The 6,000-nt window shown below is 44.2% G+C and overlaps 1 protein-coding gene across 1 annotated transcript in view; it reads right to left on the reverse strand.

The window, feature by feature from the left end:
* The window catches only part of LOC137677142 (tyrosine-protein kinase Fer-like), a 276,620-nt gene extending 273,043 nt beyond the window's left edge, over nt 1-3,577 (reverse strand). The window contains exon 1 of the mRNA XM_068424347.1: nt 3,529-3,577. The gene's annotated coding sequence lies outside the window, so the exon portion shown is untranslated. The remainder of the gene's footprint in view (nt 1-3,528) is intronic.
* Nucleotides 3,578-6,000: the final 2,423 nt, after the last annotated feature.

A 6,000-nucleotide genomic window follows, 5' to 3' on the forward strand; every position in this document is an offset into this window, starting at 1 on the left:
GTATTATACAATTATATTATGCTAAGTGATTGTGATATTAATGTTTTTCATTTGCTATTTTTTCCAAGTAGGTAACGACTGTATGCCACTGAATATTACAACATTGATTGACAATGGACTATTTCCTCCTCCAACACCATAAATGCAACCTCAACATCACTGATGAACCAGCCAGCACAGAGGACAACATTCAACATCTCCAGGACTTACAGCATCCAATGGAACAATCTACTGATGGTGCCTGGCTGGCTGAGTGGTTTCATTCCCTGACAGGATGACTGGGACACTTGATTTACAGTATTATTCTATAGATATAGGAAAAGGAATAAACATATATATGTATTTATTGCATGCCTCTGTATATTACTCTGTTCTATACCCCACAAGCCCAAATGTACACATCCAGCTTTGTACTCCCCAGGAGAAGCGGTCTCTTGAGCGAGGGGGTGGAATGTGGGAATATAACGGAAGATTGGCAAGGAGGATTGTAAACATGCTCAAGTGACTTGCACCTGGGGTGTCGAAAAACACATATATCATACTAGTAATGGTTGTTTAGTCTTGTGTGCTGTACAAGTAGAACATCTGCATTCAGATAACATAGGCCTGTGATAAGACTCAGGGGCACCTAATTGTTCATGCCTGAGATTCCGGCCCTGCTGTGAGAAGATCAAAGCACAGTGGAAAACTACCGCCTGCAAGAAACCCCTAATATACAGGCGAAAGCAGCAGGCCCGGAATCTCTTGCTCTCTCTAGCAGGAACCGAGCTCCGCGGTGTCTGCGCCCCCACTTGCATGCCTTTGCCCCGGGTGCTGCTTCAGAGATCCCCCGGTTTGCGAGGTAACGGGAATAAACCTGCTCTTTGCATTTTATCCGTGGCTTTGTGGTTGTTCCTGCGTCCTGCCTGTGTCGGCTCACACACCATAATATGAAAAAAATTTTGAAGTCATACCCTCAAACATGATTTTCTGATGAGAGATGACAAGAATCCCAGTTCTCCAACACATTAAGTCAATTAAAAAAAAAACAACAACAAAAAAAGACATTTTAGAAGTACCCTTGCTGCTTTCTAAGAACTACTTCCCAAACTTTCTATACACCATGTACCATCACACACATGAAGCCCTTAAAAAGAAAGTTGAGTATCTTTTCTCAAACCCTGGAAACAAAGCTAAGAATTGTTAATAGTAAAGCAACGGAAAAGTTTCCAAAATCGATCTTTCTGCAGAAATGCTGCAGTGACCTAATGCAAGTGTTACAGAGGATAAACTTGCAGCATATCTACATACACAGTATTTTAGATCTTTTTATTCCTTAACAAAATGGTGAATACTCAACAATTCCCATGTCTCTCCTGCATAATAACCCTCCCTTCTTAAGTTTTCTGAAACCATTTTTTATAATGTAAATAAACCCACACTATAATTAAGACAGTATTAAGTGGAAAGTCTTTTCTCTTAAGATAAAAGCACATAGTTTACTTTCTGCTGGAATGAGTATAAGAGTATAAACTCTCTTCTCTTGCTGCTGCCGCTCCTTCACCTTCACCACCCCTCCCACCCCACCCCCCCCGCAAAAGAATTCCCCTTCCTTTTCCCAGACTCACTTCCCACACACTGAAAAAGACTCCTCCCTATGAAGTGATGACCTCATGCAGCTAATCCGTCCTCGTATGGAACAATTCCAGGCTTGCTGCCAGCTTTCTCTGCCTTCAGGCAGAGAAAGCAATGTACATTCCCTCACCCTGCTGATAGACAGGCTCAAAAAAAAAAAAATATCAATAAGTGGCAGCTGATTACTTTATACATTGAGAATCCAAATATCAACTGAAGAACCACCTTCTTTTGAAAGATTCAGTTGTGACAAGAAGTTATAGTTGTAGGAAAGCAGGGAAGGATCTTGGTGATAATTAACAAAGCCTTTGCTCAGTTTAAAAGTAACCTTGTATATATAAGACAACCTTTTCCTTTAAAGAAGTATCATCTTTGAAAGCTCAACTCTTTTGGGGCTAACATTCCACAAAGGTTTACTCTAAACTTTTAACAAGACTTATAATCTGCTACGAACACATTAAAAAGGAATTTATAAAAGGAGAAATGCACAACATACCATAATGATTATTGTTGGTGAGATGTGTAACTCAACCTATGGTATAGCCATTAATTACAATTTGCTTTGACTATGAGCTGCTTAGAAGTATGAACTTTCCACCTTCTTGAGTCTTCCAAAGGCTAACACACATATAGCAAAACATATCAGCCATTTCTTTTCTGGACAATATACCTTTATTATATATAACTAAATGTGTGCAATAATTAACTTAAAATAATATCCAGTAAATTCTTTTGACCTTAAATCAAAAAGTTTCAGATGCTGCCCAGGTTTTTCTTACATTGCAACTTGTTAAAAGAAACTAGATTAAGATATAGCAGAATATCCAAGTCACTTAGCTTAGGTTTGTTAGAAAGTGGGGAAATTTATGTCAAGTATTTGTAAGATATTTTTTCTCACTGCATTTAGAAAGTCAGAAAACAGGCTAACTTATATCAAAATAAAAAACACACCCATACAGATGTTCACATGGGATGAGTCACTTCTAAGTGCGTACATTCACATAAGTTTAAACAAAACAGAAACACATTCCAACACAAAAAGGTGTCTTTAATGCCTTTCTATATCTTTTGCCCTCACATACCAAACATGCAAGCACTTGGCATTCTTAAATACCAAATCCACGAAACAGAAAAAAACATATTTACTTATAGTAGATTCAAAAGAGGCATATGAATAAGAAAGCCAACACAGTAACACCAAAAAGTCCCTATCTGCACAGCCTCCAAATCCATACTCGAAGTTAAGAAAGTCTCTAACCTGTACAGCATTGCTAGAGGAAAAACAGGAGCTTATTTCCCCATTTATTTGCGGGGAGCCATGCATGATAAAGCTTCAAGTGGTGACTGGGGCGCTCCCCCCCCCCCCTTTTTTTTCCCCCCACAGCAGTTATAGCCCAGCCGGTGTGCCTTGGTACACCAGGAGCAAAGCAAGGGAGCTGCAGCTCTTAGGCCAGGCACCCTGGCTACTGGCGGGGGCAGGCGCAGCAGGAACTGACTTGGCCCTTTCTCTCCCTTCATCCCCGAGGATGCCGCCAAGCCCAGGCCTCCTATGCCCGGGGCCCCACTCGACCCAACGCAGGGCCCCGGGCCTGGGCCCGACAGCAGCCCCTCGGATGGGTGCTGGACTCCGCACTACCACCTACACCAAGGCGAGCCGCCACCAGGCAAGAAGCACCCCCGACTATTCCTGCCACTACACCCTCAGAAGAAAGCACGAGCTGCATCAAGTGCGGCTGGCCTGCGGGTAAATCAGCTCGCGGGGCCTACCTGCCGCCGCCAGCCCCCCCACCATGCCCCGACTCCCTCGTAGATGGGCAAGACACTGCGGAGTGTAACCACATCCCACCCCAGCGACGACACTCCTGGGATGTAGTCACCACCAACTGCACCGCGCCAAACACAGAACCTCCCTACCTGATAAACCGAGCCCCTCCACCACGGCAGGGATTACAACCCCACCAGCATCACATGAGCGGAGCCAGCGAATCAACGCCAGACTCACTTCTCCCCGTCAACCAATCTGGGCCCTCACCGTCCCTTGGTGACGCTCTGTAACTGGCAGCTAGTAAGTGAGGGAAGAGGCGCTGGTGCTCCCGTTCCCCGGCTAGGAGGGAAGACGCGCTTAGCTTCCGGGGAGGGGGAGCCGCGGGCGGTGGGCGCTGTGGAGCCCCGCAGGGGGCTGAGACCGTTGAGGGGGGGCAAGGACAGACATCCCCTGCTCGCGCCTGTGGAGTGTGGCCCCAGGGCCACCGCCCTGCCCTCGGCTTCTCACCACCGAACTCGGTGCCTGTTGCTTGTTAAAGAGCAGAGTAAGGAAAGGGTGACGACGGCGCGGGCAGCTGGGGGCCCGGCCCGTTAGGCCCTGCAGAAGGCAGGCAGGGCAGGACAGGCTGTCTGTCCACTCAAAGTGCAGCCCCTCGGCCGGGGCACTAGCAGGACAGTGTGGTCAGGCTACAACTAGCGTTTGTGGCTTTGCCACACCATCACTACAAATATTTGTAAGGGAGAAAGAGCCTACTACCCATTCACAGCTGTTTCTGGCATAATTTACTATGCATGATTAAACTGTTATGACTTTCTGTGTCCATCAAGCACTCTAACAAGAGGTAGATATCAGAATTATATATATGTAGTACCTATTATGTCAAAACCTGTGGTAGACCACCAACTGCTAGCCCAGGAGTGGCTTGGAAATATAGTGAAATCTGTTAATGTTGCTGGTGTGCCCCAGCAGCACAAGGTAATCTGCTTGTATACCACTCCCCCCCATAAAGCTGCAATGAGAAGTAAACAGTGGTACAGAAAAAAGGCCTTCTTTTCAAAGAGTGTAATAAAGTCCACATACATTAGTTGCCACCACCAAATTTTCCCCAACCTTTTTGTTTTAATAGATGCAATTAGAAACACCTTAGACTTCAAAAATGGAAAAAAAAAAAAAAAACACACAACACACCCCAATCATTCCCTCATCCTTTGTACCATTTTTTTTCCTCCCCTGGGCAATCACAGCCTATTTTCCTCAGCTGGTGCTGACAAGAGTCCAGATGTACAAGTGTAACACAGAAGCTTTGGAATGATGTATAGTTAAAATATTATTTTATTGACCAAGTAGATTGGAATAGTATACATACTGCACTGATGCAATCATATGAAGATTTCAAACGGAAAACACTATTTTTCCAGTATAATAAAATTGGCTTGTGGTCTTCTGCATCCTGAGAGACTATCCTTCCTGACCTTATAAGCCACATAAGAAAATCTTTATGTAGCAAAGAGTCAAGTCTGCCATGCTCACTGTAATCAGTGTCAGATTCATATGGACAAACATTGCTATCATTTCCCAGAAAAATGTGTGAAAAAAATCACTACTGAATATAAACTCACAGAATCATCTTGGTTGGAAAGGACCTTCAAGAACCAACCATTAACCTACCACTACCAAGTTGTCTTCGTTTAGCCCACACCCAGGGCTAAACAATAACAGTTTTTCTATCATCACCCAATATCCCTTTCCCAACCAAGGAAGGAAATTGGGAAAAAGAGGGAGACTCATGGGTTAAAAATAAAACAGATTTAATAAAATAAACCAATATAAATGCTAACACAAAACACACAAAAGTATACTTAGCTACAGAGTTGCAGCAGGTTGTCCAGGAATACCAAGCATCAGCAATGAAGAAAGATAAAGACCAGAAGAGAGGAGAGCAAAAACAGCCCCACCTCTCCCCACCAAGCCCTCCCTTTTATAGTGAACTTGATGTTAATGATATAGAATACACCTGTGGGCCAGCTTGGGTTAGCTGCCCTGGATTTAGCTGCTAATGGCCCTGATCACCATGGCTGGCCACAGACTGAAAAAAAAAGCAACAATGAAACCAGGACAGGATTTTACCCCTTATTCTATATCATTTACATCAAGTCACTACTATTTTCCCCATCCCTCAACATACATACACATCCACACACAGATATTCTCTCCAGTCCATGGGCCATCTCTCCAAGAAGTCCATTGAATCAATTCAGTCCAAATCCATGGGTTCCATTTCTCATTGTAGTCTCTCAGGGCAGGAAAAGCATTGGTGTGGGATTCACTCAGTTGGCAGATCAGGACCAGGCCTCAATACAGTGTCAGGGACTGTTGAAGTTGGGCACAGCAGGATGACATCTTGCATCTTGATCTTGCAGTGCATGCATCTGCTGCAGCCCATGTTCAAGGTCTGGGGTGATTCTCACTGTAATAAATCACAGCATCATACAGTTCAAGTTATTGGCTATTTTCACCCAGAATCAAATCTCCTTGGGGTACACATTTTACTTCCCCATCCTCCTACATCATTCACCAGGTGCACCCAGGTCCTTGAGCAAAAGCAATTCCACAAGTGGGTT

This window comes from Nyctibius grandis (assembly GCF_013368605.1).
Source record: "Nyctibius grandis isolate bNycGra1 chromosome W unlocalized genomic scaffold, bNycGra1.pri SUPER_W_unloc_2, whole genome shotgun sequence".
Taxonomy (NCBI): Eukaryota; Metazoa; Chordata; class Aves; order Nyctibiiformes; family Nyctibiidae; genus Nyctibius; species Nyctibius grandis.